Genomic DNA, 22,732 nt, shown 5'->3' with positions numbered 1-22,732 from the left:
CCCTTTTTTGCAGTGATGACCAGAAAGTTCAGAGGCAAATGTGTGGTCCACTCATTGCATGTACATAAGACACCACAAACATGTTTTTGTACTAGACTTCTCCTCTCCAGTACTTTTACATCCCTATTCTTGTTATTCTCATATTTAGAACATGTGTTATGTGATTTTATATTATGCATTCTTATGGTCTAAATGTTTATCTGTTACAAGAGAAGATATAATTTTCTGGGGCGGTTGAATAATTTTTAGCCCCATACTATAGCTAATTTTCAGCTATAATTATATGTTATACACATAATATATAATTTTATATTTGTATATTTATTTATATGTATATATAATTATATATTAATACCTCTCCAGTCTACCTATATATCCTATGAAACTTGTCCTTGTGTATCTTCCTTAACATCAGCATTCATGACCTTAGCTGACAATGAGCCCTTGCTGAGGCCTCTAAAAGTTAAGTAAGTTCACCAAAGCTATACATATATAGATAGATACACACATATATAAATAGAAAGTAATCGATCTAAGGTTAAAAATCCAATTGTTGGGGCACCTGAGTGGCTCATTCAGTTAAGTGTCTGCCTTCACTCAGGGAGCCCTGGGATCGAGCCCTGCATCAGGCTCCCTGCTCGACAGGGAGTCTGCTTCTCCCTCTGCCTGCTGCTCCCCCTGTGCGTGCGCTTTCTCACTCTCATTCTATCTCAAATAAAAATAAATAAAATCTTTAAAAAAAAATTGTCTGGCTTCAGAGTCTGTGTCCTTTATCAGAAAGTATGGCGGTAGAAAAATGCCACTTCTCTACACACTCAGTGACTTAAAACTTTATTTGGTTTTGATGCTTTGTAGGAAACTGGCAATCAGGGCTGGGGCAGGGGAGAAAGGGAGCTGGATTAAAATTTTTTTCACATAATGAAACAGGCAAAAGACAGCTAAGAAAAATACATGTCTAAACAGGGGTGTGAGGAATATAGATCTCTTTGTTAAGTAAGTGATGTTTGATTTAACTGATCTCCCTCGCCTGTCTCGGAACAGTCCTAATCTTCTTCTTCAGTACTAATTGTCCCTACCTGTCATGTGTCTTATCATGATTTTAACTTTTTGAAGGCAGCTGGATGAAACAGATACCGATCTATGAGGAAAACAGGTTATGTGTCATAAACAAGTCATGTCAAGCATATCTACTCTTTATCAACTTAGCAAAGGAAGGAATATTCCGGGGGGATCAGAATATTGAAAAAACAAGGGGACAATGTTGCTGATTCAGGAACTTCTGGCTTCGCCATCTTTTATTTCTCCTCTGACAGCAGCTCATGAGATTATACTTTTAATCCCTGGCCATGCTTTGCCACTCTGCTATCTTTAGTATAAGCTTATGGATGATAAGCAGCAACGCTGTTCCTGCATCTCAGGTATCCTGCTCATTCTCAACATTCAGGCCCCAGGCAATGTCCCAGCCCTTTCACAGACGGGTGCCAGCCAGCTCACATGAACAAGACTTCTTCTCGACCCCTGAGGTACTCTTTGACACCCACATCATTTCTACAAATGCAGTACTTAAACCTGACATTGTCATTTGTATAGATATGGATATCTGTATCAGGCATTAAACAGAAGTGCCTTCAAGCAGGAACAGAGTCTCCTTGTATTAACTACATCCCACAGTAACAAGTTCAAAGGTAGGGAACCAGAAATGTTCAGTGCGTTAGGTATTCAGAAGAAACGGAGGGAGTGAGAGAATGAATGGAAGTAAGTTTGAGGGTTTCTCTGATTGACTAATCCTGCCTTGCTCCTAAGTAATATTTTTCTAAGGAGGGTCTTTCCATCTTTTGTTCTGAACTACTTGAAAAAAAGAAACTAACTCTAAAATGCAAATCCCTGAGGCCCACCCCCAATCTCTGTAATCAGAATGTCTGGATCTGGGGTAGGAATTTGCTTAACAACCAAATCCCAGGTGATTTCTTTTCTTCTCCTTCCTTCCTTCCTTCCTTCCCTCCTCCTCCTCCCCCTCCCCCTCTTCTTCTTCTTCTTAGAACTACTTCATAGTTATTGAAATTCAAGTCACCTACTAGGATTCCAAGGAGTAGAGGAATAGGACCCTTTCTTCTGGGCTTTCCATAGTAATACTTTTAGAACTAAGTTTCCTACTATGCTCACTGGAGCATAGTGTGACCTGTGGAACAAAACCCCTTCTTCTTCTTCTTCTTCTTCTCTTCAGTAGGCTCCTTGCCCTAGAACTCAATGTGGAGCTTGAACTCAGGACCCTGAGATCAAGAGTTGAGATCAAGAGTAGGATGCTTAACCGAATGAGCCACCCAGGTGCCCCCGCACTCCCTGCAGGTGACTCTTTCGCATACCACTGTTCAGAGCTACTGGCTTATCTGAATACATTCACAAGATATTTTTTGAATGATGAATTGGAATAATCTGGATTAAACACTGTTCCTCTCCATAAATTTTATGATTAAGCTCAAATTTGTAACAACCCAGGCATCATACTCTTTTTGTAGGAAATCAACTCTCATAAAAGAAAGGGATTTTTAACTTTTTCTTCAAGTAATGTTGTAAATCCATTGGAAGTGAGGTAAATTGCAAAGCCCGTAATTATATATTATTATGCTTCAGTGACACTTCTGCCTGTAGCATCATTTTACTTAAGACTTTTTTAACTTGCACAATTCCCAAAAAGCCACATTGTGTGTAATAGGGTCTGTAGTAGGGTCTTAGTCTGGTCTTCAGCGACCGTCCGTGTACAGTCATTGGAATATCTCACTGATCCTCTTCTTGTGTCTTCCCTTTTGAAATATCTCCAGGTAGGGGCCCCAGGACACAGACAGAGAAGCTTTTTCCAGACTAGGGCAGTGGTCCTGCTCTGGAAGCAGCTTCTAACTTGAGCAACAGATGCCCGAACAGTAGGAAGAAACCCCTTCTGCATAGCCTCTGCCTTATCCAATGCAGACTTTTTATTTCAATGGGAGAGTTTTCTTTTCTTTTTTTTTAATTTCTTTTAAGACTTTATTTATTTATTTTAGAGAGAGCAAATACAGGGGAAGAAGCAGAGGGAGAGGGAAAAACAGAGTCTGCACTGAGCACAGAGCCCAACATGGGGCTCAATCCCAGAACCCCAAGATCATGACCTGAGCCGAAATCAAGAGTCAAATGCCCAACCAAACTGAGCCACCCAGGGCTCCCTTCAATGGGAGATTATTAAGGCCTAAAGAGAAAGTGAACTCAATAGGTCTACCATGACCATCAACTCTGCTTTTTGCTTTTCTCCTTTACTGCAGCAGAGAATGTCCTCTTTCAGAACCTGAAGCTTGGACTTCCCCTTCCCTAACTGGCATTATGTGTGGTTTGGGTCCTTCCTAGTCTGTGAGAGTGCAGGAAGAGACCCTTGAAATGAGTTTCATTGAATTAGTTCTAGACAATTTGGTGTCTTTTTTCCTAATTCTCTACTTACTTCATAGTTATTGAAATTCAAGTCACCTACTAGGATTCTAAGGAGTAGAGGAATAGGACCCTTTCTTCTGGACTTTCCATAGTAATACTTTTAGAACTAAGTTTCCTACTATGCTCACTGGAGCACATTCTTTCATCTTCTCCAACTCTTTTATTCTCTTTATAGTTTTTTTTCAAATACTTTCTCATTACCTTTTTTTTTTTTTAGGTCTTTCTCACCAGAAGTACACACACATGCGCGCGCACATACGCACACACATGTCCACTCCATATTTGGATGTCACTTTACTAGATTATCTCTTATGTTTCACCTACATTTCCACTATTCCCCAACATTACCACATTCCAGGACACGCAGCAATTTTTTTTTGTCCTCTTCTTATTTTGTTCCGCAGGTCACACTAAAAAAGAGCAAAAGAAGGGGTCTCAAGGGATACCTGGCAGGCCCAGTCAGGAGAGAAAACGACTCTTGATCTCCGGGTTGTAAGTGTGAGCCCCATGTTGGGTGTGTAGAGATTACTTAAAAAATAATAATTTTTTGAAAGGAAATGAAAGGGTCTGAGACAATTTGAGAGCCCTAAGATGCCAACTTTATAGAAATACTGTTTAATATTTTCTGGAGGAGCCTGCGCACCCCACCTATAACCGGTCGTTTGGCGCCATCTGCTGGACACAAACAGTCGCTGGTTGGGGAACATCCGATCCGGCTTGATGTGCATCAGGTGCCTAGGGTTTACCTGGAGTTGTTCCTCCTGGAACGATGCTCTCCTGCCCTTTATGACAGATCTCTCCAACTTTTAATATCTCAAAAGCTAAGGATCTTTTCTACTACCTCCTATTTCCTCTGCTGTTTCATAAAGCACCTTTTATTGATTTAGTTGAACATGTTATGAGGACTTAAGGAGCCCCATGACAACCAACAACATTGAGACAGTGGAAGTCGGGTTTCCTGGCACATGGTAGTAGCTCTGACCTTGATTTTGTGCTGTTTTTGTGGCTTTCTGAATGCAACAGTAAGCAAGTATTACCTGAGGTGGGGATATAGGACACGTGGATGTCTTTAATTGAAGAAAGAGTTTTCTAGACTTCTCTGCCTGGGTGAGTCCTAAAAAGCTTCTAACCAGGAACCCACTCCCCACCTCTCATATAGTGAATCTTTATCAAGGGATGAAACACCATAAAGTTACAAAAAAATCAGTAACAAACTCCTGGGTGGGGAGGCAGGAGGGACTAGGACTAGGATTTTGCATTCTAATTACTCCATGAAAACTAGCCTAAAACTGGAGAAATATTAAATGCTCAATACGTTTTTTAAAATTGATAATTAAAATTATGCTTATTATGAGTTACTTTTGTATCAGAATCGTGTTCGCCCAGTTCTACGGGAGCTGCGCATGCAGCACCCCAGTAGGGCTGGGGACAAACCAGCGTGGGACTCAAAGAAGAGGTCTGACAGGGAGATACAAACTTGGGAGTCATCACAGAGAGATGGGATTTGAAGACATGGCAATGATGGGGCCCCCTGGAGCGAGAGTGGAGCCCAGGAGCAAGACCTGACCATTCCAGCCATCAGACACCAACAGTAGGAGTACCTGCTGAGGAGAGAGACCTCCAAATAGGCAGCAGAAGAACCAGGAGAGAGGAGAGTCACAGAAGACCAGCCAGTGCACGACAGGGACCAGAATTCAGATCTGAGGTCTTGCTCCGCTCGCCGCCTTCGCCTGGTGCATTTGGAACGTGTAGCGTTGCGTGCGTGCGTCACGCCCTGACCGTCACGATGGCGTATATGAGCGCACCTGATCCTTCAGCTTGAGAAGACAAGCGAAGCAGGTGTTACGGTTTTGCACACGAGGACACTGATGCTCGGAGAGGTAACCATTGAATCGTGGAGCTGGGCTCTAGCCCGAGTCTTCAGAAGGCTGGCAGAGCATGTTTCCTGCTTAATTCACATCCTCGAAGATCATTTTTATGGCTTCTTTATCATTAAAGGCTTGCATTTGGGGGCGCCTGGGTGGTTAAGCTTCTGCCTTCAACTCGGGTCATGATCCCAGGGTCCTGGGAGCAAGCCCCCTTTCAGGCTCCCTGCTGTGCAGGAAATCTGCTTCTCCCTCTCTCACTCCCCCTGCTTATGTTCCTTCTCTAGCTGTGTCTCTCTGTCAAATAAATAAATAAAATCTTAAAAAAAAAAACTTTCCTTTTTAAGACATTCTCTATTGCACAAAATAGGGTGTAAAAAGCCTTCCACTATTGTGAATTGCTGGTGAAGAGGTTATCTGTGATAAATGGAGGGAATGGGAAACTATCCATTCCAGTGGCAGAGATCAGGACCTAGAGGGATGACAGGGAAGGAAAACATGAATTGCAGGTTTTAAAAATAAAAACTCACCTTTTTTTTTTCTTTTTTTCTTTTTTTTTTTTTTTTTTTTTTTTTTTTTGGACCTACGATCCACCAATCAAAGCTCCCAGGGCTTTCTCTTGATAACTTGGCTTACAATGTCACCATTTTAGTTACTTTAAGGAGACAAATGGTCAGATGCTGAAAGACCCAGGAAAGGTTTCAGCCTCAGGAACTGAAGGAAAAACATGGAGCTTCTGACCTAAAACTTAGTCCGTCATCACTGAAAGCGGAAAAAGCATATCTCAAAGCCCTCTTGTAGTGTTGGGGGACCACAACCTCCAAACATGGGAATAGACAGATGACAGTCATCGTGGCAGGACAGGTTGGGGTGGGAGCAGTGCACAGAGGAAGTCCACTTGCAGTGATACAGAAGGAGTCCAGCCACTGAGGTAGCTGTGTGTGGGGACAGAGTCCTGAGGAGTCCAGACCGTTTGAGTATTCCCAGACGTGGAGGTAAAGAAGTCTTTGAGACGGCTGCCACTCCAGCTCCCATCTGACTGCAGCTGGGAGTCTTAAGAACTCAGCTCCCATCTGACTGCAGCTGTTTCTGCAGAAGAAACTAGGGCAGGGCTGCTTAGCTGACCCCACTAAACCCCAGGTTCATGAACAGAACAACCGCTATTGTTCTAAGCCACAACTGCGGGAGAAGTTATTACACAGCGACAGGTCAAACCCCCCACCTCATCCCCAGTACACACACACACTCACACACACACACACACACACACACACACCTGCAGAACTTTGATAATCTTCCGTTAGTAATTAAGAAGTATTTATCCATCGATTTTAGGGATAACTGGGCGGCTCAGTTGGTTCGGCATCTGCTTTCGACTCAGGTCGTGATCCCAGGGTCCTAGGATCCAACGGAACCCAAAGTTGCTCAGCAGGAAGCCTGCTTCACCCTCACCCTCTCGGACCTTGGGCTTGTGCTCTCTTGTGTGCACGCGCTCTCTCTCTCTCTCTCACACGTATATAAACTAAATCTTTTCAAAAAGGAAAGAAAATATCCTTATTTAAAAAAAAAAAACTCTGTATTGATTAATTTCAATGAGAAATCCACTGTTCCATATATACAAAGCAAGGTGAAGAAAACAAACACATGATTTCTCCCTTGAGAAGTTTACAGACTCGTAAGAAAGACCAAAAACAAAACCCCATAAATACAAGATTATAAGCACAGTAATCAAAACTTACTGAGATGGGGCAGCTGACTCAGCCTGAAAAATGGTGGAGGGGGGTTTCAGTTGAGCCGAGCCTCAAAGGAAAAAAAAAGATAGGAGCCAAGAAATGATACTGGAGAGGTAGGCAGGGCTTTGTCTTAAGAGCTCAGCGCACTGTTAAGGGGTCAGTGCACAGTGCACTGATAAGGTGGAGTGAATCACCCAGCAAGCCATCAGCAGCGTTTCTGAAGGGGGGTGGCATGGTCAGAACTGAGTGTAGCAGCTGACTGCAGAATGGCTTAAGGGGAGAGAGGAGTTTGAAGAAGGATGGCCTGAGAAGTACCGAGGAGGGATGGGGCTGGTGCGTGCTGGAGTGGCTTGTGCCATCTTGCAAAAGCAAATGCAGTTTCTAGAAATTTTCAATACACTATTAAACCTTGGATGGGAAATCAACCATGGTGGGAGTACTTAAGTATAGACATCAGGCAAATGTGCCAAATCAAGGCTTCCCCCCAGAGTTGTTTATTAGTCACTTACCAACACAACACTGATGGAAGCAGAGATGCTACTAGATTCCAGAAACTCTTAAGAAGTTTTTTTTTAAGGGTCAGATCTTGATGACTAACTCAATGTGGGGGGCAGGGGGCAGGTCTTGATGACTCACTCATACAACTGTCTGAACATCACGACATGAATCGAGGTGGAGAAAGTGAGAGAAAGCCAGTTTGGCCAAGATGATGAATTCGGGGTTGTAATGTGTTGATTTTGAGGTGCTTTGAGGGTTGCAGTGGGTAATTGGTTATGAAGGTCTGATGATGGGAGAAGAGCAAGCACAGGACCAGAAGAGGGAGAGAGACTTTTCAGGGCAAGGAAGAGCACTGAGCATTAACCTTTGAAGTATGTCGATGAGGAATATCAGGAAAACAAATTTCAGCTGTGAGGGAGGCTAGGCGGAGCACTCAGGGCAGCGTGAAGAGAACCCAGGAGCTATGTGTATGATCACAGGTGTGAAATGCTGCAGAGGCATCAAGAAAATAACACAAGGGAAGGAGCTAGAAGTCATGCCTCCATCACTCTTGAGGTACAAAAAGCAGCATTTCTTTAGTATTCAAACCACAGGATGGTGAGCTCCCAGCTGTAAGGGCCAACAGCCCATTGAAAGATATCCATCCCAAGAAGTGTCACTTTACAGAGAAGGGACAGGAGAGGTGGCCCATGGTATCGCTGCTAAAAGCCACCAGTTTTGTGTCAGAGTCTTGAAACCAGGGATCTGAGGTTGCTGCCAGCCCAACGATCTTGCCTCTGGACATGGGAGGCAAGATCACCTGTGTCTTCAGTATTACCTTGAGCCCACGTACCACTCCATGGAACACACCATACCACGCAGTCCTTTTCCCCCAAGAACCCCTATGATTCTGGTGTGTTTGGAAACAGAAGCGATGACAGCATCACTTACCTGCCATGCATGGAAAGCACCCCCCCATCAGGAACCCCAGGGTACCCCAGGTACTCTCCCACCAGTTGACCTTGTTTTAGTTCTCCCTCTTCCATTAGTCATGCTAATACATGTCAAGGAGACATGTCTTCCTTATTCCAGGTGTTTCCTCCAGGAAGGAAGGCAGGAAGGAGCTCACTGGGGTCACCCTTCTGGATCTTTCTGTCCATTTATTTACTCCAACCAAGGGGAGGCAGGGTGACTTACCTGAGTGGTAGATTTTGGAGGAATCAAGAGCACACTTATTCCCTCCCTTCTGTTTTTCCTCTTCAGAGGGAGTTTCCCTCAAGAGCATGAGTTCTTCTTTGCTTCTCTAGGGCCTCCAGCGTGTGGTAGCCAGGAAAGGCCTGGGTGGACAGGTCTGTCAAAACTTAGCAAGCCCAGTAGATAAGTCATGTCCTCCAGCCAGGCCTTAATCAGTCAGAAAGGAAAATGTTAATTGTTCCATCTGCTCTTCTCTCTTATGTCTCAATTTGTTCAGAAACCAGGCAGAGAGGAAGATCTAAGATACCCCAAAAGGGTTCTCGTCAAAAGCATTCAGGAGGGGCACATGCACCCCCATGTTCAAAGCAGCAAAGTCCACAATAGCCAAATCCTGGAAGGAACCGAGAAGGCCTTCGACAGATGAATGGATAAAGAAGATGTGGTCCATATATACAATGGAATATTACTCAGCCATCAGAAAGGATGAATACCCAACTTTTGCATCAACATGGATGGGACTGGAGGAGATCATGCTGAGTGAAATAAGTCAAACAGAGAAAGTCAATTATTATATGGTTACACTTATTTGTGGAGCATAAGGAATAGCCTGGAGAACGTTAGGGAAAGGAAGGGAAAACTGAAGGGGGATGGAATCAGAGGGTGAGGTGAACCACGAGAGAATCTGGACTCCAGGAAATGATCTTCGGGTTTCATAGGGGAGGGAGGTAGGAGGATAGGGTAGCCCAGCGATGGGTTTTAAAGAGGGCGTGTGTTGTGTTGAGCACTGGTTGTTATACGCAAACAATGAATCATGGAACACTACATCAAAAACTAATGATGTACTGTGTGGTGACTAACATAACATAATTTTTTTTAAAAAGCATTAGGGAACAACTGAATTCTGTGTGAATAATGCATGTCAGCCTATGAAAGGCCACGGAAAGGAGAGGTCTTATTTTCAGAGCTCCCACCAAGACTCTGCCGAAACAAAAAAGAGAAAAGTTTCTAGTGTCAGCATCCTTCAGCCCTGAAAGCTCTTTCCCCCTGAAATCTTCAGCTATGGTCAAGGCATGGGGTCTCCCTCAAGCCAGGAACCCAGCCACTGCCCAAGGAAAAATTAAGTAAACATGCTAGGGCACACTCCCCTCAGAAACACTGCAGCTCGGGAACTAAAAGGGGCAACTCCCATGACCCTTTCCAGAACAAAGAAGGTCCGCTCCAAGACGACCCAGGTGTTCCAAGCCACATAGAGAAATGGCTAACCATTTTGAAATGTCAGCTTCTTCTGCTAAAAACAATTCTTCATCCCGTTACACATCCACTGAGCTTAGCGACTGGAAGTCCTCAGTGCTCTTGGATGGAGCAAAAAGGTTCTTAGTCAGGAGCATTCAGGAAATACTGGATTCTGTGTGAATAATGCATGCCACCATGTTAAAGGCCATGGAAAGAAAAATTTCCTCAGCTTTGCTTAACAAAGGCTTTTTGACCCACAATCACCCCTTCCAGGCCAAAAACCTTGTGAATACACCCCCAAAAAACAATGGAAACTCAGGGAGTCCCATATCACTTAAGGCATCTGGGTATAAAAAACTAATTAGAAAGGATAAAGAAAAAAGGCCTTACTTACTTAGTGATGGAATTATTTGGGGAATGGGAGGGTCCACCATATGCTGCTAGGGAGGAAGGCCCAAGAAAGGGAACAGTAGCAAATAGTATAAACAGAATAATCTCAATTCCTCAAGGAGTTTATATGGTAAATATGTCCCAACGATGCCAATGATAAATGAAAGGAAGACCCAAACTTATAAGTTGTAAATGCAAAATACACGGGTTATTATCCTTTTCAGGTATGTCCAAATATCTTGGCCCCACAGTTTCAAGTCACTCTTTTTTTTTTTTAATTGAATCAGCCACCATATATATACCATTAGTTTCAGAGACAGAATTCAGTGATTCATTAGTTGTGTGTAACACCCAGTGCTCATCACATCCCATGCCCTCCTTAATACCCATCACCCAGTTACCCCATCACCCCCCACCTCCCCTCCAGCAACCCTCAGTTTGCTTCCTAGAATTAAGAATCTCTCATGGTTTGTCTCCCTCTCTGATTTCTTCCTTTCCCTATAATCCTCTACACTGTTTCTTATATTCCAAATATGAGAGAAACTATATGATAATTGACTGTCTCTGACTGACTTATTTCACTTAGCATAACACCCTCTAGTTCCATTCATGTGGTTGCAAATGGCAAGATTTTATTTTTTGGTGGCTGCATAGTATTCCTGTGTGTGTGTGTGTGTGTACACCACATCTTCTTTATACATTCATCTTTTGAAGGACATCTGGGCTCTTTCCATAGTTTAGCTATTATGGTCATTGGTGCTATAAATATTAGGGTGAATGTGCCCCTTCCGATCCTTACATTTGTATCTTTGGGGTAAATACCTGGTAGTGGAATTGCTGTGGTATAAGGCAGCTCTGTTTTTAACTCCTTGAGGAAGCTGTTGTCCAGAGTGGCTGCACCGTTTGCATTCCCACGAACAGTGTAAGACGGTTTCTCGTTCTCCGCATCCTCGCTGACATCTGTCATTTCCTGACGTGTTAATTTTAGCCATTCTGACTGGTGTGAGGTGGTATCTCATTGTGGTTTTGATTTGTATTTCCCTGATGCTGAGTGATGTGGAGCATTTTTTCATGTGCCTGTTGGCCATCTGGATATCTTCTTTGGAGAAATGTCTGCTCATGTCTTCTGCCCATTTTTTTATTGGATTATTTGTTTTTTGGTGTTGAGCTTGATAAGTTCTTCATAGATCTTGGATAGCAGCCCTTTATCTGATATATCATTTGCAAAGTCACTCTCACTGATATTTAAAATGTAAAGCAGTTGTTCTCAATATTTGGGGAGTTATGGGTAAAACTCTAATTCCCTACAAAGGCTCCTACAATGAGCATCAAGGATTCACCCCTAATTTCCAGGTTTGACCCCAGAGCTGTGGCCCAGAGGTTGCAACTGCCACCCAGAAGTCAGAAAAATATAGAAAACCATTGTCAGTGGTCACAGATGTCCACAACCTGGGAGCTGAGAACCATCAAAGGAATGTGAAAGGGAACACAAATCCATCTGTTGAAGCCCCCACACTTGGTGCACTCACAGTGTCCTAGCCTGGAACAGACTCACCTTCTAAGCCCTGTCCCGAAGCCTCGTGAAAAGGCAGTCTCAGAAATAGAGTTCCCAGACCTCTCTGACACAGGGGAGAGCACGAGAGACAACTTGGACACTGCTGCCCCTGTCCCTTCTCTATGCTCACCTCTGCTCCTCTCCCCATGAAGAATCAATATGAGAGCATGCAGCCATGAGACCAGATGGATTCCCTGCAGACCAGCATAACAGGAGTCAGAACCCTGGAAGCGGGGTGGGTGAGAGAAAAGCACAGAAGTGTTATGGGTGACAGAGGGAAAAATAGGAGGTCTGACAGGGAAGGGTCTTCCCTCCTGACCATAAGATGTTAGCTGTGTTGGGGCCAGTATGGTCCAGTATCAGGGGAGAATGGGAGCAGGGAGTTAGCTGCATAGCAGAGCCTGCGGCCGCACACCCCTCATGACTCCATAATGGCTGGTATGTAGAGCTGGAAGCTGAAGGCAAGACTGATAGGTTCTTCTAGACTTTCTGTGTGTGCTCAAGTGAAGACAAGATCTCTATAGTAACGTAGCCTGAAGAGCTATAGAAAATGATCAAATCCAGGACTCTGCTGATCCATGCAGGTCCTTCGTGTAAATTAGAAAAAGAAATTGCTTCCCCAAGGAGAAGCATGGCTTGGTGCTTACAGTACTAGCTGTGTGGCTGCCTGCACTCATCCCTGCCACCAAGCACCACTGGGCCAGGAGCAGCCTGCACAACCACGCAGAGCAGCCTCAAGCAAATCCTAGCAAGACTAAACCACAGTAAATTCATGTTAGCAAATTTATGTACAGAAAGTGTGGGCAGACTTACTCACCATTTAGTCTTTTTTTTAAAGATTTATTTATTTATTTCAGAAAGAGCGAGTGAGCTGTGGGGGAGGAGAAGAGGGAGAAAGAAACTCAAGCAGACTCCACGCTGAGTGCAGAGCCCAGTGTGGGGCTGGCTCTCAAGACCCATGAGATCACGACCTGAGCTGAAACCAAATGACAGAGCCACCTAGGTGCCCCACAGTTTAGTCATTTTTTATCATTTTTTTAAATTGGTTCTTAGTGATCATGAAAAGATTCAACAGTTTAGAAATAGTTTTGGGAAGGACCAAAAGGATTTACATGCTATTCCAAAGAGAGAAGGATTCTAATTCCATAACAGAGATATAAATCTTGGAATAAAGGAGGGGAAATATGAAATGAGCAAACCAGTGTTTACAAATACAAGAAAGGAAAATGATAAGAAGACATCCCCTAAATGCAGTGGAGTTGAGATCGACTGTAATTAGTACAAGCCACTAAGTAGGATGAATCATGTTGAATAGGGGGTTTTTTATATTGAAAGGTAACATGAGCACCAGGAAGGTGCAGATCTCCCATGGATAACATTATAAAAATAATCAAAGCCACCGAGTAAATATAACGAGACAGGTTGTCTCTCATTTGCCTGCTCTTATCTCCAAAAAATTAAGCAAAAGAAGTAAATGAGGCATTAAGCAGCATCAAGGAGACAGGATGAGAAGGAGAAAAACATTTTTTTATTAACTAAATATTGAGATACATGTGGAATTAGCTTTAGAATAAATTTTCTCCCCAAATTCTCTAGGGTTTGACTAAGATTCAAGAAATACATAGCCAACCATATAAACTATATCCTGCAGCTTACATATAATGATCAAATCTGTAGAGTCATTTTTATATAATGAGTTTATTATTTAGCATGTGTAAGTATATTTAATCAAATAAAGAACACAACCAAACATTTTAGTATTATTGCTTTATTCTTTTGAACTTTTGCATTTAAGATCATTTCTAACATTGTAATAAAAACTTTGTCTATTAGAGGAGCTCCAGGGATCCGCCAGCAGGGGAGGAATTCTTTTTAGGTTTGGGCCCTTCACAGTAAACTTGAAATTGATTGACTAAAGTCCCCAAGTTTCAAACTTACTTCTCTGCACGCAGCCTTCTCATGGCACTATAGCTTTTGACATTAATCTCTCTCTTGAGGTTCATTTCCCCAGGTGGTTGTGGATATCACACAGTTATCCCACAGGTATTTTATTTACCTGTTCCACACATTCTTCAAATTCTTCAGACAGGACTAATCGCCTTCCCACTGATGCTGCTGCCCACCTATCTGGTCACCCAGGGCAGAAATTTCTAATTGTCTTCAACTGTTCTCTACTTCTCACCTGCCCCATCTCATCATCCTGAAATTCTGTCCACTCCACTTCTATAAAAACTCCCAAATGTATCCCCCTTTTTATGACAGAGTCAACTATGTGACATTTTTGTAGCTGAGATGGAGGTCCCCAGTAGGTCCAATTTCAAGCTTACTGTGAAGGGCCCAACCCTAAAAAGAATTCCTCCCCTGCTGGCAGATCCCTGGAGCTCCTCTACTAGACAAAGTTTTTATTACAATGTTAGAAATGATCTTAAATGCAAAAGGCCCTGGAAAGGTAACAATCTGCATTGAAAACACACCCAGGTGTCATGGCTATATCACACAGCCTTCCAGGGGGAAAGGGCGACAACACAAACAGAGAGTGAGGGTGTGAAATCAGAGGGTGGGAGATAGGAGCAGGAAGAAAGGGTGCCCGGGGCAGAGAGAAATTGCTGAGTGAGATTTCATGAACACGTAGACAAACAAGGTACACTTGGACCAACCAAGCCAGAATCAACAAAAATATACTTTTGCACTGACTCAACAAAAATATACTTTTGCACTGAAGGTGAATAAAGAATTCATGAGGATGTGAGCCAAGGTAGACAGGAAATTATTTTATAAAAAGATCCACAGAGACTCTTCCTTTCTTTCTAGAATAAACAGAATGAAGCAGTTTTCCAGAATTTCAATAAGACCCAATGAATGGGAAAGCTCTACATTTATGTAAGATCTCTGAAATCATGGCAGTGGGAAATAATGCCTCAGCACTTCCAAGTTCACAAATAGACCTTCCTCTTAGAGTTTTCACAGCCAGCTTTTCAAATCTTGGCCACCAGTGCCATAATATTCCATGAATATCCAATTGTCTCTGCAAAAAGTGTATTTTGGCTGGGACTTTTTCCCGCCTCCCTGGAATTGGATCACATTAACTTGGGGAGAACTGCTTTATGTGAATTGCTTGATGTGACTTCCACATTTGAACAACTCCTGTGTAATCAAAGTCATTTCTTCCCTTAATTTCCAGTGGAACTAGAAAGAGGAGTGGATGAGAGCAGGAATATCAATGGAGTCACTGGTTGCAAAATTTAAAGCCTATTTGCTGGAGAACTGACCCATGGAGCTTAGGAAAGAAATGTGCTCCTGGAGTCCAGTTGTGAAGATCTGAGGAGACCAACCCGAAAGAAAGCTGATTTCCTGCCCAGCAGGCTATCATGTCTATGAACTTAATAACCGTCTATTGGCCTATGACAGGGAAAAAGAACTTCTGTCCACAAAACCAGAAAAGGGCTAATGTAGTCTACTGAGGGGAACACTGAGGTTTTGTGGGTACAAAAGGTCATTGACAATCCAGCTAAGATTTTTTTTTATTTTTTCAATTTATTTATTTTCAGAAAAACAGTATTCATTATTTTTTCACCACACCCAGTGCTCCATGCAATCCGTGCACTCTATAATACCCACCACCTGTACCCCAACCTCCCACCCCCCTGCCACTTCAAACCCCTCAGATTGTTTTTCAGAGTCCATAGTCTCTCATGATTCACCTCCCCTTCTAATTTACCCCAACTCCCTTCTCCTCTCTAACACCCCTTGTCCTCCATGATATTTGTTATGCTCCACAAATAAGTGAAACCATATGATAAGTGACTCTCTCTGCTTGACTTATTTCACTCAGCATAATCTCTTCCAGTCCTGTCCATGTTGCTACAAAAGTTGGGTATTCATCCTTTCTGATGGAGGCATAATACTCCATAGTGTATATGGACCACATCTTCCTTATCCATTTGTCTGTTGAAGGGCATCTCGGTTCTTTCCATAGTTTGGCGACTGTGGCCATTGCTGCTATAAACATTGGGGTACAGATGGCCCTTCTTTTCACGACATCTGTATCCTTGGGGTAAATACCCAGTAGTGCAATTGCAGGGTCATAGGGAAGCACTATTTTTAATTTCTTGAGGAATCTCCACACTGTTCTCCAAAGAGGCTGCACCAACTTGCATTCCCACCAACAGTATAAGAGGGTTCCCCTTTCTCCACATCCTCTCCAACACATGTTGCTTCCTGTTTTGTTAATTTTGGCCATTCTAACTGGTGTAAGGTGATATCTCAATGTGGTTTTAATTTGAATCTCCTTGAGGGTTAGTGATGAACATTTTTTCATGTGTCTGATAGCCATTTGTATGTCTTCATTGGAGAAGTGTCTGTTCATATCTTCTGCCCATTTTTTGATATGTTTGCCTGTTTTGTGTGTGTTGAGTTTGAGGAGTTCATTATAGATCCTGGATATCAACCTTTTGTCTGTACTGTCATTTGCAAATATCTTGTTTATATGGAAAACCCAAAAGACTCCACCCCCAAACTACTAGAACTCATACAGCAATTCAGCAACGTGGCAGGATACAAAGTCAATGTGCAGAAATCAGTGGCTTTCTTATACACTAACAATGAAAATACAGAAAGGGAAATTAGAGAATCGATTCCATTTACTATAGCACCAAGAACCATAAGATACCTGGGAATAAACCTAACCAAAGAGGTAAAGGATCCGTATTCGAGGAACTACAGAACACTCATGAAAGAAATTGAAGAAGACACAAATAGATGGAAGACCATTCTATGGTCTTGGATCAGAAGAATAAACATTGTTAAAATGTCTATACTGCCTAGAGCAATCTATACTTTTAATGCCATTCCGATCAAAATTCCACCGGTATTCTTCAAAGAGCTGGAGCAAATAATCCTAAAATTTGTATGGAATCAGAAGAGACCCTGAATCGCTAAGGAAATGTTGAAAAACAAAAATAAAGCTGGGGGCATCACGTTACCTGATTTCAAGCTTTATTACAAAGCTGTGCTCACCAAGACAGCATGGTACTGGCATAAAAACAGACACATAGACCAGTGGAACAGAGTAGAGAGCCCAGATATGGACCCTCAACTCTATGGTCAATTAATCTTCGACAAAACAGGAAAAAATATATGGTGGAAAAAAGACAGTCTCTTCAATAAAGGGTGCTGGGAAAACCGAAAAGCTATATGTAGAAGAATGAAACTCGACCATTCTCTTACACCGTACACAAAGATAAACTCAAAATGGATAAAAGACCTCAACGTGAGACAGGAATCCATCAGAATCCTAGAGGAGAACATAGGCAGTAATCTCTTTGATATCAGCCACAGCAACTTCTTTCAAGATATGTCTCCAAAGGCAAAAGAAACAAAAGTGAAAATAAACTTTTGGGACTTCATCAAGATCAAAAGCTTCTGCACAGCAAAGGAAACAGTCAAAAAAACAAAGAGGCAACCCACGGAATGGGAGAAGATATTTGCAGCTAAGATTTTTTTTTTAAAGATTTTATTTATTTATTTGACAGAGAGAGATTACAAGTAGGCAGAGAGAGAGAGGAGGAAGCAGGCTCCCTGCTGAGCAGAGAGCCCGATGCGGGACTCGATCCCAGGACCCTGAGATCATGACCTGAGCCGAAGGCAGCGGCTTAACCCACTGAGCCACCCAGGCGCCCTGCAGCTAAGATTTTTTGTCCAGGTTTATTATAGTCTCTTTGAAAGCCATGTATGAATACATTTTCTCAGGGGACTTGTGACTTTTCAAATTGCAACATCATTTGTGATCATTTAACTAGCCAAGCATTAAGCCAGCCTCTATAGAAATATGACAGTTAATTTTGTGTCAACATGACTGGGCTGTGGGGTACCCAGATATTTGGAAAAACACTATTCTGGATATTTCCATAAGGGAATTTGGGAATGAGTTTAACATTTAAATGGCTAAGATGGAATAAAGCAGATTGTTCTCCCTAGTGTGGGTGGGTCTCATCCAATCAGTTGAAGGCTTGAATAGAATTGGATGCTGACCCTCCCCCCAAATAAGAAGAAATTCTTCCTGCTTGACTGCCTTGAGCTGACACATAATTTTTTCCTGCCGTCAGGCTCCAGCTGAAACAGAAACTTCATGGGTCTCAAACCTGCCATCTTTTGGATTAGAATTACACCAGCAGCTCTCCTGGGGCTCAGTTTGCCAACTGCAGATCTAGAAACCTGTCAGCTTTTATTGGCATGAGCCAATTCCTTATAATAAATATATTATATACATAAAGTTCAAATTGCAAAATCAAAATAAAATTATATGGACACACACACATATATCTTATCAGTTGTTTCTCTAGAGAACCGCAATTAACATAAGAAAAAAGAAGTCTAAACTGAAGTTAAGTTCATTTGACATCTGCTAAGACAGGATGCCAAATATAATGAACCAAAAGGAATGCCGCTTTCTCAGAGCTGGAGGTAAGCAAAGAGATCACTGATCCAGCCTCTCTACCTCATGATACAGAGGCCAAGAGCCGAGGAACTCTACTCCTTCATGTGTTCTCAGGCCAGACCCGGGTAGCCTGAAACCCAGGACTGGGTCCCCGATACCACCCTGCCCTTCTAAGAAAGGAGAAATTTCATTCTGGGAAAGAATAAGTGAGATGGAATAAAGACAAATCACATGGGCTTCAACAGTGACAGATGAATTATTTAACCAGAAGCAAGGAACTATGTAGAAAACCACCCAGGCCATTTCCCACTGGCCAGGCATCTGACAAAGACAATGGCAGTGTTTTTCAGACCATGACCAAGAGCTGTGGTGTTTTGGAGGGATTATGCTCCAAGATCACTGGTCTGACTCAGAAGTACCTCAACAGAAAATTTTATTCCAGGAATTTTTAACAGTTCTATAGCAAAACAAGGAAACAAGAATTTAATGTGTAATCTACGCTCTGCTTTGCCTTGAGAGAAAACATGGGGGAAGTCTAGGATAACTTCTGGGTGTACATAATGGACAGGAGCAGGAAGTAACTGATGCTTATCAGTTTTACTTCGTATTACTATGGTTTTGTTTTTTTTTTAATGTTCACAGAGGACCAATGATCACCTAAAAGATTAACAGAGTCCTCCCCAACGAGATTACTGTTTCAAGATTTATAGACATGAGGCAAAGGAGAGGAATTATACACAGACTACACACACTGTGCTCTGGCTTTTCATAAAGCAAGGTCATTGTTCCTGGCACTCAAGATACTTGGCTTGCAAACTGATGGCAGGTTAGACTCTATTCGCAGAGCCTCATTCTGATGGAAGTTTCAACTATACACCTCACTCCTCTTACAGGCAGATGCTACAGTGCCAGATAACTGTAAAAGGAAATACACACACTTGTTTGAGTCCTTGTTTTCAATCCTTTGGGAGACTGTGCCTAGGAGAAGAATTACAGGGTCATGTGGTAATGCCATTGAACTTTTTCGAGGAACCCATTCTCAGAAGAATGGACAGACGTACCCTTCGTCAGAACTCATGATTAATTAATTATAACTTAAGTTTCCAGGGTGCTTCTTGGTGTTGGTTTTGCAACTCTATTGAGGTATCATTAACACCCTATAAATTTCACCCATTGTAAGCTCAATGATTCTAATTATGCCGATAGAGTTGTACAATGATCATGACAACCCCGTTTTAGAATATTTTCATCAACCCCCATAATTCCCTTGAGCTCACTTGCAGTCAAGGCCACTCCCAGCCCCAGGGAACCACAGGTCTGCTTTCTGTTTCTCTCGGTTTCCCTTTTCCAGACATCTCATATCTATGGAATCATGGTACAGACAGATCTATAGTATAATTGTTTTTTTTTTCCCATAGACCTTTCTTTATTGTTAAGCTGCAACATACATGGTTTAATACAACCAAAAAAGCATTTAATCAAGAGAAAAATAATAAACTGAACAATAAACAAATAAACATTCAAAACCAAATATTTTCCACTGGAAATGTGTTAAGATGGTACAGGCTTTGTGACCACCTTACTGCAATTTTCTTATGGGTTACCAGCCTACATACTCCTTGTTTTCCACAATCATTCAGATGTGAATGGAAGTGTGAATGATTAAATAAATAATAAGTTTGTTTACTGCAGAGAATCATTTCACAAGGAAGCCAAAGTGGGTTTAGAGAACAGAATTACTTAAGAACAGAATTATTTAAGAAATTCTTTGTGTAGTTATGTTCACTTTAGAATCCATGAACCTAAAGCTGTTCCTCCTTGTCAATACCAACCTCCAATACCAAACTGACAAATGTTTTTTCTTTGGTCACCATGAGGTTCAATCACAGTATCATTATAGGCAAAGGCACTGAGTCAAGCCTCTTTGGTGCTCATTAGACCACCAAGCTCTATCCCTCTCCCACTTTGCGGGAGTCACGCTTCCTTCCCTCCAACTGCTGAAAAGCCCTCCACCTAATAAAGAAAATTTCAATTTTCAATGCTGTGGGCTCTACTCCAGGGATCTCAGGGAAGCTGTATTTTTAACTTTTACCAAGGTCAGAACAATTTGACCAAACTTTAGAGCATGGGCACTATTTCCGCTGAGAGCACACTTTTTGCATCTGCTTCATTAGCAAATCACCTAAAAGAAACATTTCTAGGGGCCCCTGGGTGGCTCAGTGGATTAAAGCCTTTGGCTCAGGTCATGGTCCAGGGGTCCTGGGATGGAGCCCTGCATGGAGCTCTCTGCTCAGCAGCGGGCCTGCTTCCCCCACCTCTATCCCTGCCCTCTCTGTGCCTGCCTCTCTGCCTACTTGTGATCTCGGTCTGTCAAATAAATAAATAAAATCTTTAAAAAAAAAAAAAAAAAGAAAAGAAAGAAACATTTCTAGAGAGAAGAGTAAGACTCTCCCTACTCCCCTACCTCTGAAGGCTGCACCCTTGACCACACTTAAATCTAAGATAAAGTTTGTAATTTTCTGAAATGTCTTATGTCATGGTGAATTGTAACCCTGGATGTAAAAAAGACATATATAATCCTGAATCAAACCTTCTTTCTCGGGAGCACTCTCCCCTTTGTAAAGATTGTGGATCCAGGGAAGTTGTCCTCACTTGGGCTCCGATAAAACTTTCTTCTTTTTCTTCTTTATTTTATTTTTTTTTTTTAAGAAACTAAAAGTCTTGCTCATTTTGCTTGGACACACATCACCTGGCCTCTCTCCACTTTCCTCCAGGATACCTGAGATAGATTGCATATAAAAGCTTGTTTGAGGCACCTGCGTATCTGCCTTCAGCTCAGGTCATGATCCCGGTGTCATGGGATTGAGCCCCGCATCAGGTTCCCTGCTCTGCAGAAAGTCAGCTCTCCCTCTCCCACTCCCCCTGCTTGTATTCCCTCTCTCGCTGTGTCTCTCTGTCAAATTAATAAATAAAATATTTAATACATAAACTAATTAATAGAAATAAAAAGCATGTTTTTCCAAGAGTCCTGCAAATGCCCTTGAGGTAGCAGCCACGAAAGGATGGGCTGCCTTCTCCAAACAGCGGGGGAGGGGGAGGGGCAGGAGCACAGAAAGCATGAAATAAATGAATATCTCACTGACTATGCTGCCACACTGCTTTGCATTTGCCTACCACAAAACCACATCAGTGAACAGCTAAAAGCTCATAATAATTTCAGTTTTTTTAATCTACACTTAGATTCCAACGACTCCCGGAAGAGTGAGAGGAAGGAGGCACCACCCCGGACCAGTCAGGCTTAACACCAGCAACAACAATAATGACATTGTGCCCCCCTGTTACTTTCACTCGTCCTAGCCCCCCATCCTCCCAATGGCCATAGGCAGTAGGGGCTCTAGATCTAGATTCCTTATTTAAAGCAGTCTGAGCAAGCTCCAGTTTCAGAATTCAGAATTTTTTGGATTTTAGAAAGGTGAGACAGGAATGTATTACAAAGTATGTAATTTGTATAACGTAACTTCCCAAGAGTGTCCGAAGCAGATCTCAGACTAACTAATTAATGTCTTCAATGAAATAAATAATCCCATGAAGTGGTGGTCTAAGGACTGTAAATAACTCTTCATCAATGGAGGTCATATTTTGCCGCAAAATGAACTAAGAAAGGCAAAGTTCTCAGAACTTCTTGTACTTTGCGGTTAAAGAGAATGCAGCACGTCAAGATCGGCAAGATCGGGTAACTGCCCAAGGTCACGGAGCTACTAAGTGGTAAGTCAGAGGCCCCCTTCCCCGACTGCTGAGAAAACTCCCTTGACCATTCCTTACCAGAAATTCAACTCCAACCTTACTTACTACTCCCCAGCTGAGTGCAGCCTGTGTACGACCTTCCTTCCCTGCCTCCCCGCCCCCACATCCTAGTTTTATCTTACCTTAATATGGTTTGAAATAGAAGGAAACCCAGTGGGAGTAGGACTCACCCCAGGCACCCAGACAGGCTCAGGAGGGACCCTCGGAAACTGGGTGTTGGGGGTGGGGCAGGGACTGACTTGCTACCCCTCCGCCCAATTTTAGAGATTATTAACTCAAGAGTGGTGTGAAAGACGAGGCTGGGGGAACCTGACTGAAGCAGGCGGTCTAAAAAGTGAAACTGAATCCTTCCCAGATGCCAGAAGAGGGCGCATCCGCCTTTTCGCATTTAGTTCGGATTTTCTTCCCCCTTGCCTTCCAAGCTTTGGGCAGTTTGGACGCACAACCTCAAGCTGCGTGTTACTGGCGAGCGGCGTCAGTTTCTTCATTACTAACTCAAGTTCTTACCGCATATGAAATCCACCCTCCCCCCTTTTTTTTCTTGGTTAGGGGTTCGAGTTAGCGTATTTTGCAGTTCAGAGACTCCAGA

General features: G+C 42.7%; 1 long non-coding RNA gene across 2 annotated transcripts; it reads right to left on the bottom strand.

Annotated features, from left to right (window-relative positions):
* Positions 1-829: 829 nt before the first annotated feature.
* On the bottom strand, positions 830-22,336 carry LOC132020170 (uncharacterized). Of its 2 annotated transcripts, none has more exons than XR_009404945.1 (3): positions 22,266-22,336; positions 8,729-9,258; positions 830-5,793 (listed from the first exon to the last, which is right to left on the bottom strand). It is a non-coding gene; the product is annotated as an uncharacterized LOC132020170 (long non-coding RNA). The 2 variants fall into 2 exon arrangements; XR_009404944.1 differs by lacking the exon at positions 22,266-22,336 and adding an exon at positions 12,034-12,088.
* Positions 22,337-22,732: the final 396 nt, after the last annotated feature.

Source organism: Mustela nigripes, chromosome 6 (assembly GCF_022355385.1).
Source record: "Mustela nigripes isolate SB6536 chromosome 6, MUSNIG.SB6536, whole genome shotgun sequence".
Taxonomy (NCBI): Eukaryota; Metazoa; Chordata; class Mammalia; order Carnivora; family Mustelidae; genus Mustela; species Mustela nigripes.
The sequence above is the reverse complement of the archived record's forward strand: the minus strand, read 5'-3'. Positions and strand labels throughout refer to the sequence as shown.